A 21,044-nucleotide genomic window follows, 5' to 3' on the forward strand; every position below is an offset into this window, starting at 1 on the left:
ATCTTAAATAGAGATTAATTACACAGGTAATAATGATAGTGCTAGAGAATGCATGTCTTAGCTATGAGTAAAACACATTTTCTTCCAAGTATTATTTATTAGACTTTGTAAAATATGGTTTTTGTTAGCCTAAAGAGGAACTAATGAATTTGAGCTAACTGCTGAAATTTTTCTTTTCTTTTTCCTCTGCATCTACTCATTGGGAAAATGTATTGATCTTAGGTGAATATGAACAAATATCTCAACTTTTTGTCAAAATTTCTAAATACATAGAACTTTGCAGTGTGGATTATAGAACAATCTGGCTTCCCTAAGGTATATCAAGACCTTCAAGTACCAATTGAATTTTGCAAGTTTCCAGATGATAGAAGTATGTTACCTGGAATGGGCCATCCCTAGCATATACCCTCAGATGTCAGAGTATCTGCTATGGCCGTATTTCCTGGAAATCTGTTTGGGATAATAAACAGGATGATAAAGTTAGACCTTGGAGATTTGGGGAAAAAAACAGTCATCAGGGTAGATTGGGATATATATCTAAACATATATTACCACTAATGCTATCAGTAGATCAGTCAACCTGTAACAAGCAACCAATGATTGCCTTAATATCTAACTTACTGGCATATAAATAAGCATTTGCAAATTTGTCTCTACCTCCCTGAATTCTTCCATATGGAAGATTCAAATAACTCTCTTAAAGATGTGATAGGAGTGGAAGTCTGTTATACCTGTGTGTATTCGTAGCTCGTGCCTCAGACATGCCTGGAACAGCCAGATGTCAGCTTATGGAAATCACTGCTATTGTAACAAACAGTGAGTTATTTTGATACATTGTAAATTTAACTCCTACTCTCATACATCTTCTGGGATCATAATCAGACAGTAAATGTCCTGAAATTGGCTTGTTCCTTTTCTTCAAAATCATAGTCCAGAGCTCAGGTCAATGTTTGAAAAGTCCTGCTTTAAGTAGGCATGGTCCTGTCTTGGTTCTGAACCTACAGCCCTGCCTGGTCTGATGGGATTAGAAAATTCTGTTCAAGTTAGTGGGATTTAGACAGAACCATTTGCCCAGCCACCTGGGTTAATTTATGTGGTATTGAAATGCTCCTGGAATGAAAGTTTTAGAAGAAAACTTAGAGGAGAAGTCTTTGTTACTTTGAAGTGGCAAGGTTTATTAAAATGGACACTAAAAAACACTACCTGTAAATAAAGATAAGCTAGACTATATTAAAATTAACTTTCATAATCAAAAGGCACCAGTAAATTTGTGTAACAACACACAGAGAAGGAGAAAATATTTACAATGCATATGCCTGAAAATAGGTTTATCCAGAATATATGAACTTCTAATAAATAAAGAAAAGGCTAAAAATATAATAGCAAAAATGGATAGAAAATTGGAAGACACAACATTGAAAAGATTCAAATGGCCAACAAAGATATGAGAAGTTGTCCAACTTCATTGTTATTAAAAATGCAAATCAAAACTTGCAGTGTGATACCACCAGAATGGCTAAAATGACACAGAAGTCAATAATGATGAAAGTGTATATCCAACAAAAATTTCCTATATTCCTGTGGGCATATAAATTATTACAACAACTTGGAAAACCAGTTAACCAGCGTTTGCTAAAGTTGACTTGTGTACCTCGTGATGAAGCAATTAATACCCACATATACACCCAGAAGGAATATACACCCAGAAAGATGTGAGGTAGAATGTTATGGCAGCATGATTTCTATTTATTTATTTATGTATTTATGTATTTATTTATTTATTTATTCCATTCATTCATTCATTCATTCATTCATGAGAGAGAGAGAGAGGCAGGACACAGGCAGAGGGAGAAGCAGGCTCCATGCAGGGAGCCCGACGTGGGACTTGATCCCAGGACCCCGGGACCATGCCCTGGGTCTAAGGTGGTGCTAAACCGCTGAGCCACCCAGGCATCCCAGCAGCATGATTACTAATTGCCTCATGTTAGAAATTATCCAGGTGGCCAGTAGGAATAGTGTACAAATTGTGGTATATTGACACAATGGAATATTATTCAGCAATGAGAATCAATCTTAGAAGTCAGGAGAATGGGAACTTCTGGGAAAATGTAATGACTGGAAGGAATTTCTGAAGCATCTAGAGCGCTGATAGTAGTCTGTTTCTTCTTTTGAGTTCAGGTTACATAGGTGTGTTTAATTTACGAAGTTATCAAGCTGACACAATGCTTGCACTTTGATTTTCTACTACAATCCAATCAAATGTTAGGAATATATATGTGTGTGAGTTACTTATAAGCAGACTTCTGTTTTTGCTCCTAACCCCACTTCTTATTTTCTGGCCTGTCTTCTCTGTACTGAGATTGTGTTTTATGTTTGTCACTTGAACCAAGGTTTGTTTCAGAAAGTCAAGCATGTTGCCTAAAGCTCTCCCCATCCCTAGAGCTCCTTTTTTTCCCCCCTAGACTGGATCATGCTTCTAATAAATCTTGTACATCACCCTGATGGTCTTCTTTCAAGAGATAAATAGCTACCACACTGACATAAAGCTGCTCCAATCTTGACAATTTCTCTTGGTTCTTTGTGGATACATGGGTGCTGAAGCCTTGTTGGGGCATGGATGTTCTATGTCCCCTCAAGAATTAATTATTTGGGCTATAAATTTCTCCCAGACAGAGATTAGTTCCTATTTCTTGATGAGTTTATTCTAGTCCTATTTAAGCCCTTCTAGGGCCTTCCTCCTCACACCCTCCTCCACACATACTCATATGTACCTTTTACACTTCATATCCTATAAGAGGCTCACTAGCCTATGTATTTGAAAACTTGTCTAGTTAACTTAGGCTTGGAATTTAAATTGTAAGATAGACTTAATTGGTTCCTGTATTGCTAAAAAGTGAGGGTTTATGATTTGTATCATGCTGGAACATTTAAAATTTAATAAGCTTTATATAATGAATTTCAAGGCAATATCAAATAAGAAGAGCAGTTCCTTTCCTTTGACAGTATGAAAAATTAATCTGTATTAGAAGAAAGCTTCAAAATCATTGGTGAATTGCTCCCAATAAGTTATCTTTCACAGTTCAGCACATTTCCATTTAACAGGTTCTGAGTAGGCTGAAATGGATTGTATGATCAGGGAATTACTGTATTTTTTCTGACCACTTATTTAAAACATCAGTTGTGAATTTCTTACCCTATAACTGACATATTGGGTAGACCCCATTAATATTGTTTACTTTGAGACCTTAAAACAACTTCATTTTGAGGAATTAAAATTTAAGGCAAGTCTAAATCAAAGCTTTGTTCTCACATCTATTTTCAGTTTTCTCCCTGAACCCTCATCTCTAGCCTGATCTATTTTTTTGGGGACAAGCAATAGGAAAGAATTTTGTGGTCTGTTTTGGACCCTCTCTGTTCCATTTACTTCTTTTCCTTGACTCCTCACCCCTGCTTCTGGCTCAAGTAGAGTCAGGCTAGTAGTAAAGCAGCATGGTAAGAAGGAGGGCGTATATTTATTTAGCCGAATACTGCAGTTCAGTGTCAGCCAATGAAGGCTCTTTTTCAAAGCAGGTGTTCTAATGCTTGCTTTTTTGTGTGGGATTACTAGCCCATTCTTTCAAAGACTGTGTAAAGCCCCTGAATCTCACTGTCCCATGATCTGGCCATATGCTCTTTGGCTGACTTCATAGTCATCAGCCTGTAACTGTTATCCTGTAGTGGATCCCCTACAGATTATTTCTTCTGGGAATCCGTTTGCCACAATAGACATTGCTGTAGGGTAGTATCCTTTAAAAATATGTCAACTCTAGCTACCTGTGTGGTATCTACCTTGCCTTAGATACCTGAGGTGAGCTTGCCCACCAAGCACAGGACAGCTTGCTCCCATTGTTCTCTTTCTCTCTCTCCCTCTCCCTCTCTTTCTCTCTTTTTGCAGGCTACTCAAGGCAGCCACCTGTCTTTAGATTATTCTAGGCAAAAGCTGGTATAGGTATCTATGCCCCAACTATAGGTTACATGTAAAGCTCTCCCAAGAGTGCTCTTGGCTTCTGTCCTGGTGGTTGCGCTGGACAAGCTGAAGAATTTAAGCAGCTCAGAGTCCTCTGGGGTAGTAGGATGTAAGTTCCCCTCTAGCAAGCATCTGTAGCCTCTGAAAGTGTTCTCTTGGTGTTTCCTTTGCTTGCCTTAGGTGGGGTGAGGGTGGGGAAATCCCTATCCTCTTTGCTGTGGGGATAAAGATGAAATGATGCAGGATTCTGTACTCCTGCCAATTTCTCTATTACATCTCCCCTGTCCAAGCAATCAAGACTTGCCACACTAGTGTACCTTGAGGATTGGTGTTATTCAACCTGTTTGCCTCATTTTTAGTTAGTCCTGCATTTATGTGTTAACGTTCCTATTTAAAATTTCGTGTATTTGTACATCTTTCAGTTCAGCTTTGAAGCTTACATGGAACTCTTAGAAAAGCCCCAGGTGACATGTTTTTGTACACCTAATATTCGAATACATATTTCAAATGTATATTCTCGTAAATCTATAAACTATGTCTGTGACTCTATAGACTAGTGCACTCCCAAAGGAACATAATGCAAGCCACAGATGCGATTCTAAATTTTCTAGTGCAACTATGAAAAAATTTAAAAGAAGCAAATGAAATATTGCCTTAAATATAGAATATTTAACCCTGCATATTCAGCATATAATCACTTCCACGTGTGATCAGTATTGAAACATTAATAAGATATTATGTATGTTTAAAAAAATCCAAGTCTTAGAAGTCTGGTGGGTAATTTATACTTATAGCACCTCTCATTTTAAGTAGCTATATTTCAGGTGCATAATAGTGCACATGCTCTAGTGGCTACCATATGGCACAGGGCAGCCACAGACTATTAATTCCTTAAGGGAATGATCTAGGCCTTCTTTATCTCTTTATGCATGTGGCATGGGTAAGGGAGTTGGTAAAGGTAGGATGAATACATATGTGAATTAATTTATGGGTATCTCTAAGAAAAGTTAAAATATCTGTCGTTGTGAAGAAGGTTACAAGGACTTTTCATCCAATTGTCCTGGGGTTTCATTAATATGATGAAAGAGAAATAGTTAAGTCTTCACTCTTTAAAAAAATCAAAAGTAAGAGGAAGGAATACTATTGAGTTGGGAACTATTAGATAAAATACCAAAGAGTTTGCTGTCCCTTAAAATATGATTTAGAGTTTGAACTTAGCCACGAACATAAATTCTTTTCAAATAAAAAGCAATGCAAGTAGAATTTTTCAGTAGTTCCTTTTAATATGGTTAAACACATTAGTGGTGATCCTGGATCCTCTGGTCCTAAGGCTTTTGATGCAACATCATTTACCTATTAGCAATTTATGCTAATTCCAGTTCAAGTTAATAGGAGGAAAATCCAATATTTTAAATTAGTCATTTGGTCCACAACCAACAGTGAGAAGCACATCAGTATGTGGATAAAGTATGCCTTTGGTGAGAAGAGGACACAATTTGCTCTTCCTTTTATTTGCTATTCATTGACACCATTGTTTTAAGACAAGACTTCCACCTCTTACATATTCAATTTTTGTTTCACTTAGAATAATTTCTATGTGATATATATATATATATATATAGTCAAATTTTACTGCCAGGCAAGCCTACCCAGAGACAATATTGACATTTATATTCTATTAAGTCCACAGGGGCTATAAATGTTTTTATTGCATTCAAATGAAACTTGAGCATATCTTATTGACATCAGTCAAATAATTTATGAGAACAATATTAAATTATGACCAGAATGAGTGTAAGGATTATCTTGAGGTAGTCTATGTTATTTTATTTTATTCAGAATAAGAGAGAATATATTTGTAGAGAAAGTGTGAGATTTGGAGACTGGCATCCCTAGATTCAATCCTATTTGAATCTACTGTATCACCTTGAGCAAACTAACACCTATTATGAAATATTGTTAGAATTAAAAATAAAGCAGCAAGTGTTTATTGGCAGGTAAGAGCAACTAAATAATTGGCCATTTTGCTACTTTGTTATTTTCAAAATTTCAATCACAAATGTTGGTGTTTATGCCGTAATCCAAGTCTTAAAATATAAATTGCAGAATATCTTTGACATAGATATGGAAGTGGATATGCACATGATTAGATGAAATAGAGATTAACTTTCTTTTGAAGGGAGGTACTGATTGGGAAGTTTCCATGTAAGAACTGGCACTTGAGCTGGTCTATGAAGAATGTGTATAACTGTGATAGGTAGAAGAGGGGAGGAGAAAAAAAAACATGGAAACACAGCTATTAAAAATGCTTTTACTGCAAGTATATGGCTGCAAATGTAGAAATCTAAAAATTTAACTGAACCTGTTTACTGCTTCTTTGGTCCACCTTGTTCTTAATCCCTTTATTAGTGATTTTTCAGTATAAATCTTAAATTATTTGTGAACCAGGGAAACAAACGTTTAGTCTGTTATTTTGTCTGTGAGACTGCCATTGAAATTAAAATTAGAGATGTGAAAGTGTTTATTTGTTTATATTTTCTTGATAAGGTCTCAGTGGTGTTACCCTAAGAATTTTTTCTATCCTTTACTACACATTGTACTTTCTAGACATTCAAGCAATGCATCCAGAGCTGCAAAAACAATTGATGTTTAAACAATTATATGTAAAAATAATTATCAAGTAGGCATTAATATTGAAATAAAGATTGAGGAAAAGGCAAATATATTTCTCCTTTTATTTTTATTTTATTTTGTTTAGAGACTGAAAGAGTGCACATCAGCAGGGGAAAGGATGGAGGCAGAGAGAGAGAGAGAATCTTAAGCAGGCTCCACAATCAGCACAGAGCCCTACTTGGGTTCAATCTCAAGACCATGAGATCACGACCTGAGCTGAAATCAAGAGTCAGATGCTTAACCAACTGAGCTGCTCAGGTGCCCTGTCTCCTTTTAAATTAATAGTATAAACTACTGTGAGTCTAGGTTTGAGCACAATATGATTCTAAATATATGGATTCAAGGGGAGAGGAGTAATTTTTAGGATGTGATTCATTATCAGAAGTTGGATTGCATCATTAGAATGTATTTGTAACATTTAAGCTCAATTTGATCTGCTTTTAAAAGTCATTTGATTAATAGATGGAGATTGTAGGGTTTCAGTTAAAGTCAGTCAAATCATTTGTTTAATCAAGGCTATTATATAAAATTATGTATGTATGTTTCCTGAATGTTTGGCAATCAGTGTTTCTGTTTGTTTGTTTGTTTTTGTCTTTTCTTTAAGGAGGCTCCACACCCAACTTGGGGCTTGAACTCATGACCCTGAGATTAAGAGTCACATGCCCTACCAACTGAACCAATCATATGCCCCTGCCTTCTCCTAATATTTGGATAGCATTCTAATATACTATTATAAAATCATAAGGTTATATTTTTAGAACTGCATTTTAATTCATCACTTTTGTTTATAAATAAAAGAGTGACATCCTATTAGAAAAAAAATGAAACTAAAGATGTATTCTTTAAACTCCTAGCCTGCTTCACTGTTTTATCAGATAACACATTTTTATATAAAGGGAAGAAAATAGAATGTTTGGAATTAAAATATCAAACTCAGTAGAAAGTACAAAATGTTGTCAAATTGTTCTTATTTCCATGGAAAATTGCACATGATCTCATTTATCTCCTACAATCCCTCCCCCCTAAAGCAGTCATTTAGTAGATATATTTTATAGTTCTGTAAAAAAATTTAGATTATAAATTGCTCTGACCAGAAAATCTTGTTGGAGGAAACAATCCTAAAGCCCTAGGCTAGAACAGGATTAAGGTTCTTGAGAATGAAATAGCTATGTAATATTTTTGGCATTTGAGAATCTTCCAGACATTATATTGGTGTTAGGTAAAATAATGGAGTGATTTTCTTTTTAAAACTTTAGTACTTTACAGATACACTGGAAAAAAAAAAACACAAAAAACTTCAAACAGAAAATGGAACTTATATAGGAAAGAATGCTGCTTATTTAGTTTTCTAGCCATGGGTTAAACCACCCATGTCTTAAGACACTGACACTGGTTATTTTCCAACTAAAATCTAAAATGACAACTTTTGAAGAGCTATATTACTTTCATTCTTTATCCAAGGTTCCCTGATTTGTTATAATAGCTGCAATGCATTTTTAGGTAACTTGATCTGAAGCTAAGGACAGGGAACCAATCACAGCGCTCAGGTATTTTAAGTCTATCCTGAGTGTGACCTTAGTACTTTCCATATGCTTCAGTAGACTCCACACAGCATTTTTGTGAGGAGGTTGCTAGAAGGAAAAAAGGAAAACAAAACCAAGAACTAAAAACCTCACCATTCCTTCACTGCAAGCCTCATTACCTGTTCTATATCAGTTAAAGAAAGAAACTGCAGTTTTTCTTCTGTATCAAATGTCTCTTGTCTCTTTACCTAATATCTTTTCTCTGACCATATCTGGCATATAGATTCTCTTGAAGAGCATATCTTCCTCTGATGCTTTATGCAAAATCTTCCAGTAATTTCTCTTTGTTTGACTATGTTTAAACTCTTCACCTTAGCATGGAAGACTTTCTTCAGTTTATGCAACTGCACATTTATTTGTCTTTACATGCGTTCTCCTCAAATATATTCTGTGCTTTCCACTGAATCTGTTTCTGTGTTCCATACTACTATTATTCCTCTCTTTTAAATATGCCTTTGTTTCATTTAAAATGTATACTTTAATAAGTATTCATTTATTTATTTTAAATTTTTATTTATTTACGATAGTCACACAGAGAGAGAGCTAGAGAGATAGGCAGAGACACAGGCAGAGGGAGAAGCAGGCTCCATGCACCGGGAGCCCGACGTGGGATTCGATCCCGGGTCTCCAGGATCGCACCCTGAGCCAAAGGCAGGCGCCAAACCGCTGCGCCACCCAGGGATCCCCTAATAAGCATTTATAAAGTAAATAGTACTTTATAAAGTAAATAAGTATAAAGTACAAGAAAAAAATAGAAAATACATAAAAAATCACACCATCATAAATTACATTGTTAACACCAGCTGAACATTTTCTCAAATATTTATCTAAGTGTATTTAGAAAGTATTAGATGGCCAGATAAGCAAGCAGAAAAGCAGTTTTTCTCTATATAAAGGGAAAGCATCACAACTCTCCACAAATTCTCCATTTTATTTGATGCAATAGTTAGTGGAGCAATGTCTAGACAATTTTTAAAAATAACTTTTGATCGATGAAAATTTTATTTGTAGTTACATGGTTATTCAGGTTTAATGAAGATAGAAAGCCATTCTTACTTATGAAAGAGCTCAAGAATATGAGCCCTCCTGAACCTAAATTTAAAGAACATTCACAATGAAATCAATTGTAAAATGTAATAATTTGCTTTGCTCTCACTGGAAATTTTAAGAGTATCTCTTTTAATGGGACATTAATCTGAAGTTCATAAATTCCTGAAATTTAATATTTTTCCTATTAAATTCTAGTACACAGTCGTGTACTTATATGTAACATAGTCATAATTCTTAAAATAAGATAAGCAATGCGTTGGAAAAATCTATGAAATGATACTCTCTTAATGATTAGAAAACTAGAAAGATTATTTACACAAGAAAAGTAATACATTTAGTTTTACTGAAATTTAATAGCTTATTCATTCACTTATTAGTTGGCTGGATTTCATCAAGTTGTTTTTTGTTGTTGTTCATGTTGCTATTTGTTTTGCTTTATTTTGTTTCACAATATGTCAGAAGAACTCATCAGGGTTGTATTATCTGAGTTCTGTCATCAGTGAGAAAATTTATCATTTGTTTTTGCTAGTTAATAACAGAATGGATGGCTGTCATATTCTAAGGTAAAGCTTTCTAAGAAATTTTACAAATGTCTACAGACTTTTACTTTTCTGGTGAGGTATAGGCTACTAGATTTTCTCAACTACTACTCGTAGTCAGTTATCATTTTTTTTTTTTGAAAAACTGATACTTTCTTTCAATCTGAATATTTATATCTTCTTTCAGTTCTTCTGGTTTTGTCTCTGAATATTGTTTGGTTCTATTTTCTACTTCATGAAAGCCAGTTATTTTTTTAAATTTTCATCTTTTGCCAACTGTTTTACTCTTTTACTATTGCAATCTCATGACTTTTATTCTAAGTCAATAGTTGAATTTTTAGCCATAGCTATTCTCCCACTGATGGTTTCCTTTTTTTTTTTTTTTTTTTTTTAGAAATAGAAAAGCAGACTACTATTATACTATTATTTTCTGTTCTGGCTTGTTAGGAATTTGGAAGCTGCTACTCTGTTTTAACAAATAATAAAAGGCTGAACAAACTGAAAATTTAACAACTCCTCTTAGATCTGTTAGAAGTGAGGTCATAAGGCTGTTGCTCCCAAAATTTGAGAGACAAACAGGATAGGAACACAGAATCACAACTAACTGGAGCAGAAACCTCTGAACAGAAACTTCCATGGGAAGCAGTACCAGGATAGGAAAACCTAAACTGTAACTGACAGATTTCTGGAAGCTCAATGTGGACAACTTATACTCAAAAACTCCAAAGGGACTTGGTCATAATGAGGTCAAAGACCCAGAATAGCCAACCAAATATTGAAAAGAGCAAAGTTGCAGGATTGATGACACTCAACTTCAAGGTTTTTTATAAAGCTACAATAATCAAGATAGTGTGGTATTTGTAAAAGAATAAACAGATAAATTGAATAGAAATTGACCCATATAAGTAGTCTACTAGTATATGACAGGGGAGGAAAGACAATACACTGGAGCAAAGGCAGGTTTTTCAATGAATGGTGCTGAAACAGTGAGACATCCATATGCAAGAGAGAGAGAGAGAAAGAGAGAGAGAAAGGATCTAGACATAGACCTTATATTCTTAATAAAAATTAATTCAAAATGAGTCATAGACCTAAATGTAAAATGCAAAACTATAAAGCTCCTAGCAGACAACAGAAAGTGTAGGTGACCTTGTATAAGATATGACTTCTTTAATAAAATATTAAAGCACAATCCATGAAAGAACAGGTTGATAAGCTGGGGTTCATTAAAATTAGAAACTTCTGTGCTGTGAAAGACAATGTCAAGAGAATGAAAGGATAAGCCAAATACTGAGAAAAATTATTTGCAAGAGATACATCTGATGAAATACTGTTGCCCAAAATATACAAAGAATTCTTAATACTCAATGATAAGGAAAAAAAAAGACTAAAAAATTGGCAAAAAGACAGGAAAGGCACTTCACCAAAGGAGATATAAATAAGCATGAAGAGGACAAATAAGCACACAAAAAGATGTCTACATCATATATCATTAGAAAATTGAAAATTGCAACAAGATACCAGGACACCTACTAGAATGGCCAAAATCTAAACACTGACACCAAATGCTGATAAGGATGTGGAACAATGGGAACTTTCATTCATTGCTGCTGAGAATGGGAAGACAATGTGGCAGTTTCTTATAAAATTAAACATACCCTTACCATATAGCCCAGCAATCATATTTCTTGACATTTACCCACATAAACTGATAACTTAAGTCCACACCAAAAGCTTCATGCGAATATTTACAGGAGCTTTATTCATAAATGCCAAAACATGGAAGCAATCAAGATGTCCTTCAGTAGGTAAGTGGATAAACAAACTGTGATACATCACACAATGGAATATTACTCAGAACTAAAAAGAAATAAGCTGTCAAACCCTGAAAAAATAAGGAGGAACCTTAAATGCATATTATTAAGTGAAAGAAATTATTCTGAAAGCTTCCCACTGTATGATTCCAAATATATAACATTCTGGAAAAGGTAAAACTATGGAGGCAATAAAAAAATCAGCAATTGCCCAAGACTAGGAGGAGGGAGGCAGGACTGTGTAGAGCCCAGTGTCTTTAGGTCAGTGAAAACTATTCTGTTTGATACTTTAATGATCAATCCATATTTATACTTTTGTCAAAACCCATAAAATAAACAATACCAAGAGTGAACCTTAGTGTAGACTATGAACTTTGATTGATAATGACATGTCATGTCAATGTGGGTTCATCAATTTTGACAAATTTGCCACTGTTCAGTGGGATGTCAGTAGTGAGTGAGGGAGTGTGTGCATGTGTGAAGACAGAGCATGCATGGGAACACTTTATACTTTCTGCTCAATTTTCCTATGAACCTCAAATGCTCTTAAAAATAAAATTTGTTAACCAAAAAGAAGAATCTTAAAAGATAAAAGAAAGAAAGGAAAGTAATTATTGAACCTGGAAATGGCGTAGCATTGCTTTGAGGCCCTGATATTTTCAGGAGATGGACTTGTATCCCAACTTGACATTGGAGTTCTCCCACTGAACCCAAACAATTTCACAGAACACTGACATCAGATTAAGTCACTATGTGACCATGATGGATCAACACAAAATCAAATCTCTGTAATCATGTCTGCAGACAAAACACAGAGGTTATCAATAGAATAATAAAAGACTAATATTTGCCATCCTGCTTAATATAAATGACCGTTGCTTCCTTCCAATTACATGTTTAGTCTCACTTTTTTTTGTTTTTTTTTTTATTTTTTTTGTTTTTTTTCTTTCTGAAAAAAATTTATTAAGATATCAGCTCGGAGGGGCTCGGGCGGCGGCTCCGCGGAGGGGGCTGCGGGGCGGGAGCGCGAATCCACCAGCGCAGGCCCCGGGGCACAGGGCGCCGGGACACAGCCCAGGATCCGGCCTCCCCCGGGACAGGCAGAGGCCGGGAGGGCCCAGGACAGCGAGGACGCTCCTGCCCCGAGCCGAGCAGATCAGCGGCCCCGCCCCGGAGCCTCCAGGCCCTGCGGACGGAGAACCGAGAGCCCCGAGCCCGTAGTTCCTGCGGAGGCTGAATCCAGGCTTCCAGAGTTGCCATAGCAACTGCGGCTGTTCCTCCTGGGGCCCCACGGGGTAAACAACCCCCGCTGAGCCCTGCAGCAGGCAGGGGCAGAGCAGCTCCCCCAAGTGCTAACACCTGAAAATCAGCACAGCGGCCCCTCCCCCAGAAGACCAGCTGGACGGACCAGTGATACTCCCCCGTGTTCCAATACAACTTGTTTCTGGCCACTCTGCACTGAGCAAAATGACTAGAAGGAAAACCTCACCTCAAAAGAAAGAATCAGAAACAGCCCTCTCTCCCACAGAGTTACAAAATCTGGATTACACTTCAATGTCAGAAAGCCAATTCAGAAGCACCATTATACAGCTACTGGTGGCTCTAGAAAAAAGCATTAAGGACTCACGAGACTTCATGACTGCAGAATTTAGATCCAATCAGGCAGAAATTAAAAATCAATTGAATGAGATGCAATCCAAACTAGAAGTCCTAACGACGAGGGTTAACGAGGTGGAAGAACGAGTGAGTGACATAGAAGACAAGTTAATGGCAAAGAGGGAAACTGAGGAAAAAAGAGACAATCAATTAAGGGACCATGAAAACAGATTAAGGCAAATAAATGACAGTCTGAGGAAGAAAAACCTACGTTTAATTGGGGTTCCCGAGGGCGCCGAAAGGGCCAGAGGGCCAGAATATGTATTTGAACAAATCCTAGCTGAAAACTTTCCCAATCTGGGAAGGGAAACAGGCATTCAGATCCAGGAAATAGAGAGATCCCCCCCTAAAATCAATAAAAACCGTTCAACACCTCGACATCTAATAGTGAAGCTTGCAAATTCCAAAGATAAAGAGAAGATCCTTAAAGCAGCAAGAGACAAGAAGTCCCTGACTTTCATGGGGAGGAATATTAGGGTAACAGCAGACCTCTCCACAGAGACCTGGCAGGCCAGAAAGGGCTGGCAGGATATATTCAGGGTCCTAAATGAGAAGAACATGCAACCAAGAATACTTTATCCAGCGAGGCTCTCATTCAAAATGGAAGGAGAGATAAAGAGCTTCCAAGACAGGCAGGAACTGAAAGAATATGTGACCTCCAAACCAGCTCTGCAAGAAATTTTAAGGGGGACTCTTAAAACTCCCTTTAAGAAGAAGTTCAGTGGAACAATCCACAAAAACAAGGACTAAATAGATATCATGATGACACTAAACTCATATCTGTCAATACTAACTCTGAACGTGAATGGGCTTAATGACCCCATCAAAAGGCGCAGGGTTTCAGACTGGATAAAAAAGCAGGACCCATCTATTTGCTGTCTACAAGAGACTCATTTTAGACAGAAGGACACCTACAACCTGAAAATAAAAGGTTGGAGAACCATTTACCATTCAAATGGTTCTCAAAATATACCCTAAAAACTATAGAACACTTCTGAAAGAAATTGAGGAAGACACAAAGAGATGGAAAAATATTCCATGCTCATGGATTGGCAGAATTAATATTGTGAAAATGTCAATGTTACCCAGGGCAATTTACACGTATAATGCAATCCCTATCAAAATACCATGGACTTTCTTCAGAGACTTAGAACAAATTATTTTAAGATTTGTGTGGAATCAGAAAAGACCCCAAACAGCCAGGGGAATTTTAAAAAAGAAAACCATATCTGGGGGCATCACAATGCCAGATTTCAGGTTGTACTACAAAGCTGTGTTCATCAAGACAGTGTGGTACTGGCACAAAAACAGACATATAGATCAATGGAACAGAACAGAGAACCCAGAAGTGGACCCTGAACTTTATGGTCAACTAATATTCGATAAAGGAGGAAAGACTATCCATTGGAAGAAAGACAGTCTCTTCAATAAATGGTGCTGGGAAAATTGGACATCCACATGCAGAAGAATGAAACTGGACCACTCTCTTGCACCATACACAAAGATAAACTCAAAATAGATGAAAGATCTAAATGTGAGACAAGATCCCATCAAAATCCCAGAGGAGAACTCAGGCAACACCCTTTTTGAACTTGGCCACAGTAACCGGAGAAGGACAAACAGTGTATGTTCTCATTCATTTGGGGAATATGAATAATAGTGAAAGGGAATATAAGGGAAGGGAGAAGAAATGTGTGAGAAATATCAGAAAGGGAGACAGAACATAAAGACTTCTAACTCTGGGAAATGAACTAGGGGTGGTGGAGGGGGAGGAGGGCGGGGGGTGGGGGTGAATGGGTGACGGGCACTGAGGGGTACACTTGACGGGATGAGCACTGGGTGTTAAAGATAATCATAGAATTACTCTCCTTTCTGAGAGCATCTAATCCAGAGTAGAGTCTTGCTTCTTTGAAGTCTTTCCCAAAGCACCTAACACAAACTCACATCCTTTAATAAGTTCTTTCTACTCCTCATACTGATCTATCCCATGGTTTCCCATGGTGTGAGATCTCTGTTGTTGAAAGGCATCACTAAGTTCATTGTTCAACAGTTAGGTCCTTGGTAGTCTTTGAATGAAGGCCATTGGCCATTCATTAGTCCTTTAACAGCGTAGGTCTGATTTCCTTAACTTTCCCATTTCTCCTTTCCACCTTCTCTGTATTGTCATATAATCTCTGAGGTTTCCACTTACTGAAATCATTTTCATTTTAATTATTTCAGTGTTCAATACATTTTGGGAAAGATGTATTGCTATTTCTAAGATTATTTTATTCCAGACCAGCATGTTTTACTTTTTTCTGCCTAGTATTCTTCTTTTACTTGTTTTCCTTAGTCCACTAGCAAAATTTCCCTTATCAATCTCTTTTCAAGTTGATTATGTTTCAGTTAGCAGCATTATCCAAACATTTAATTTGTTCCTAGTTAGCATGAGTAAACTACTGTTAATATCCATATTATCTTATCTGAGAATTGCTTTTCTTCCACCCTTATCTAGTTTGAGTAATGATTGTTGTCATATTTATTTTGTAGGTGGAGATAGAGTGTTGTAGTACAGTATAACTTTGGTGGGGTTTGGTGCTATGGTGTCATTATATATGTAAATAAGAGTTTGGTTCACCCATTTGGATTTTATTCTCTCATTATGGAGAATATATCTGGGTTTGGGATAGATGTCTTATTTTAATAGTGAGCCTTCTTTTGCAATGTTTGTATATAAACAATCTTTTGCAATGTTTCCTCTTCTCATGAGACTCTGACCATCGGCAGTGGTTGTCACAGTTTGTTTTTCTGGAAATTAGATGATATTGAATGAGAGATATTAGGATTTTATGTTAGGATTTTATTGGTGCACTTTTTTTCCCATCATCTGGGATAGAGGGAGAAGAATAGAGCCAGCAGACACTGAATCATGTCGGAATCTTTTATTTCTTTTTCTTTTGATATGTTTCTTGTTACCATATTTATTTTTTTTATTTTTTTAATTTTTATTTATTTATGATAGTCAGAGAGAGAGAGAGAGAGAGAGACAGAGACATAAGCAGAGGGAGAAGCAGGCTCCATGCACCGGGAGCCCGATGTGGGATTCAATCCCGGGTTTCCAGGATCGCGCCTTGGGCCAAAGGCAGGCGCTAAACCGCTGCGCCACCCAGGGTTCCCTGTTACCATATTTCTCATGATATGTGGTGTGAAGTTGCCTCCTGCAGTTTCCTCTGATTATTCCTGTTTTTTTGTTATTATTTTCTTTATATTTCCTCAGTACTGAAGGAGGAAATATTCTGATTTACCTTTGCGTGTGTGTCTGTGTGTGTCTTTTTCACCATTTCTACATAGAAGTTCAAATAAAGCTTCATTTATATTTAATTTGCTAAAATTAGTTTTCTTTTCATGTCATTTAAAAGTTTTTCATCCATGAAAATTTCCTCCCTCCTTTGAAATCCCTGGCATGATATTTAAGCAATTTCCCAAATATGAACTCTTAAGGAAGAAAAGATAATATATTGTGATGTTTTTATATTATGAAAAACCTAGAAATGTATTTAGTATACAGGTTGTTTTAGAAGGAATGCTTGCAAAAGAATTTAAAAGTATGAACAAAATTAGTAAAGAAACAGTGCAACCACTGAATTGATTAAAAGATATTTCTTTAATTATTTCTAGAAGTTCTTTCTTTCTTTTTTTATAAAGATTTTATTGATTTATTCATGACAGACACAGAGAAAGTGAGAGGCAGAGACACAGGCAGAGGGAGAAGCAGGCTCCATGCAGGGAGCCCGACATGGGACACGATCCCAGATCTCCAGGATCACAACTGGGCTGCAGGCGGTGCTAAACCACTGGGCCACCAAGGCTGCCCTCTAAGTTATTTCTTAAAAGTGCAATTGTTAGATCAAAGGGCATTCATATTTATAATTTTAAAATATATTGCTAGAATAAAACCCAAACAGCAGTAGAAATTCGCAAATGCATGATTAATATATCATTAATGTACAGGCATACCTTGTTTTATTGTGCTTCACTTTCTCATGCTTTATAGATATTGCATTCTTCACAAATTGAAGGTTTGTGCAAAGTCTGAGTCAAGCAAGTCTACTGGTGTCTTTTTTCTAACAACATTTTCTCACTTTGCATCTCTGTGTCATATTTTGGTAATTGTCACAATAATTCAAACTTTTTTCATTTTTATTATATTTGTCATGGTGATCTAGGACCAGTGATCTTTGATGTTACTATTGTAGTTGTTTTGGGGCACCATAAACTGTGCCCATGTAAGATGTGTGTGTTCTGACTGCCTCACTATTGGTTGTTCCTTATCTGTCTCCCTTACCTCAGGCCTCCCTATTCCCTGAGACACGATAATATTGAAATTATGTCAATTAAGAACCCTAAGATGAAAAAAAAAAAACTTAGATGGGCTCTAAATATTCAAATGAACTTGTGCTAAACAGGTAAGCAAGTTGTGAATACAAAGGAAAAGTTCTCAAGGAAAACTAAAAGTGCTACCCAACTGAACACATGAATGATAAGGAGAAACAGCCCTATTGCTTATACAGATAAAGCTTGAATGGTTTATACAGATCAAACCAGCCTCAAAATATTCCCTTACACCAAAGCCTAATCCAGAGCGAAACCCTAATTCTTCAGTTATATGAAAGCTTAAAGAGATGAGGAAGCCACAGAAGAGGTTGGTTCATAAGGTTTGAAAAGAGAAGCTGTTTCCATGACATTAAAGTAAAAGTTGAAGCAACAGATGCTGATGTAGAAGCTACATCACGTTATGCAAAAGATCTAGCTCAGATAATTAATGAAAATGACTACACTAAAACAACAGATTTTCAATGTAGATGAAACAGCTTTCTACTGGAAGAAGATGCCATCTAGGACTTTTATTGCTAGAGAGAAGTCAATGCCTGGCTTCAAATCTTCAAAAAACAGGCTGATTCTCTTATTAGGGGGTAATGCAGCTGGTGGATTTAAATTGAAGCCAATGCTCATTGACCCTTCTGAAAATCCTAAGGCCCTTACAAGTTATGCTAAATCTACCCTGCCTGTGCTCCATAAATGGAATAATTAAGCCTGGATGACAGCATATCTGTTTACAACATGGTTTACTGAGTATTTGAAACCCACTGCTGAAAACTGCTCAGATGATGATTCCTTTCAAAATATTACATCTCCCTGACAAAGCACCTGACCACCCAAGATCTCTGATGGAGAGGCAGAATGAGATTAATATTGTTTCCATGCCTTGAAACACAATACACATTCTGCTGTCCATGGATCAAGGAGTAATTTTGACTTTCAAATCTTATTATTTAAGAAATATATTTCATAAGGCTATAGCTGCCATAGATTCCTTTGATGGACTTGGGCAATCAGTTGAAAACCTGTAAATGATTCACCATTCTAGATGCCTTTAAGAACACTTGTGATTCATGAAAAGAAGTCAAAATATGAAGGTGAACAGGAGTTTGGAAGAAGTTGATTCCAACCATCATGGATGACTTTCAGGGGTTCAAGACTTCAGTAAAGGAAATAACTGTTGATGTGTTAGAAATAGCAAGAGAACTAGAATTAGAAATGAAGCCCAAGTATGTGATTGAGTTGCTGTTATCTCACAATACTTAAACGGATAAAGAGTTGCTTTTTGTGGATGAGCAATGAAAGTGGTTTCTTTTTTCTTTTTTTTTTTTTCTTTTTTGAAGGTGGTTTCTTGAGATGGAATCTACTCTTGGTGAAGTTGACAACAAAGGATTTAAAATATTAAATAAACTTAGTTGACAAAGCAGTGGCAGAATTTGAGAGGATTGACTCCAGTTTTGAAAGGAATTCTACTCTGAGTAAAATGCTCTCAGATAGCATCACATGCCACAGAGAAAGTGTTCATGAAAGAAAGAGTCAATTGATTCAGCAAACTTCATTCTCATAAGAAATTGACACAGCCACCTCACCCTTGAGCAACCATCATCTTGACCATTCTTCAGCAGCCAGTAACACCAAGGCAAGACCGACCCCAACAAAAAGATGATGACTTCTGAAAGCTCAGGTAATGTTTAGCAATTTTTTTTTAGCAATCAAGTATTTGGAATTAAATTATGCACATTGTTTTTTAGACATAATCCTATTGCACACCTCATAGACTACAGTAGAGTATAAACATGACTTTTATATGCACTGGGAAACCAAAAAAAATCATTTGATTGCTTTCTGGTGATATTTACTTTAATGTGGTGGTCTGGAGCTGAATCTGCAATATCTCTGTGATATGCTTGTGCAGTTTTTCCTTCTCTTTTTTTGCTACATAAGAATGGACAACTTTACTAGATTATAAATATGAGCAACTACCAAATACATAGGGAAATACCTTGTATAAAGTTATAAAAAATATGTATTATAATGAAAATACATTATTCACTTAGGCAACATTTTAAAATCATCTATTTTTTGTCCTATTTTAGGTTTTGTGATATATGAAATGGCTTCCCTCCATAAGGGACTTAGTCCCAAAGGATGACAGACAAATACACATACACACTGCAATAAGGGTCAAATGGAGTATACTACCTCATGGATCATTATTTCTCAGTCTCTTTTGTTGACTCCTCAACCTCTAATTTCTTTTCTTTTTCATTTATTTTCTTTTTCTTTTCTTTTCTTGTTCTAGTACAGTTGACAGTGTTATATTAGTTTCAAGTGTATGATATAGTGATTCAACAATTCTATATGTCACCTGGTACTTATCACAATTGCCCTCCTTAATCCCCAACATCTATTTCACCCATCCCTCTGTATGGTGTTTCTTAATTTTTTAAAACTCATAGAAGAAAAATTGATCTATCACTGTACTGTTGCTTTATATTTCCCTGGCTACTGGGCATTTCAGCTTGTTTTCAAATATCTATTGATTCTTTGCAGATTTTTACATTGGATTTTTTCATTTCTATTTTTAAAATCAGGTAGTATAAACTTTCTGCATAATAAGATTAACTCTCTATTTCTTATGTATGGAGCCTGTGTTTCCCCGTGCCATGATTCATCTTTTAGCTTTTTAAATTTCTTTGCCAAATCTACCTTGTTTCCTTAATACTTTCTGAGTTTCTTGATTGGATGTAAAGGTGTGCTCTAAAATAATTTATTATTTTTATTATGTTTCAAATTTTCCTTTATGTATTTATAATTATCCTATATAAACTATATGTGATATTAGGAAGGATTCTATGCACTGCTTACTTTCAGATGTATGATCTCTAGCAGTGTTTGTTAAGCATACCATTCTTGTCCAAATGCATTGAAACATATTTATTTGTTTACCAATTGCCTCTTACTAACATTTCTTTGTGGTATATTCTTCTATTATACTGATATATTACTCTTTTTATTACAGTGGTGAGTCCATACCATTTTTCATTTCAGCAGTTCTATATTTACAAGTTTTTATGACTCTTAAGGTACTTTTCTACAAACTTTTAGCCATTCGCAGATATTTAGGTACGTTAAAGATTATTTGCTTTATTTGGTTAGAAGTTAGTAGTGAGGACCAGTACCATGAGTTCAATTATTTATTGCCTTTTCATGAGAGGTATCTGTAATTATAACTCAGTAGGGCACACTCTCAACATATAAGACAGATGCTGAAAAGGAAGAAAATGTTTGAATAAGAGAAAAAAGAGAAAAAAAGAAAACATGTCAGGTATACTGTTAATGCCCTCCATACATTTTATTTTAT

At 36.0% G+C, this 21,044-nt stretch overlaps 1 pseudogene; it reads left to right on the forward strand.

Moving 5' to 3' along the window:
- Positions 1 to 761: 761 nt before the first annotated feature.
- LOC129498467 (tigger transposable element-derived protein 1-like) lies at positions 762 to 19,247 on the forward strand (annotated as a pseudogene).
- The last annotated feature ends 1,797 nt before the right edge of the window (positions 19,248 to 21,044 follow it).

This window comes from Nyctereutes procyonoides, unplaced genomic scaffold, assembly GCF_905146905.1.
Source record: "Nyctereutes procyonoides isolate TBG_1078 unplaced genomic scaffold, NYPRO_anot_genome, whole genome shotgun sequence".
Classification (NCBI taxonomy): domain Eukaryota; kingdom Metazoa; phylum Chordata; class Mammalia; order Carnivora; family Canidae; genus Nyctereutes; species Nyctereutes procyonoides.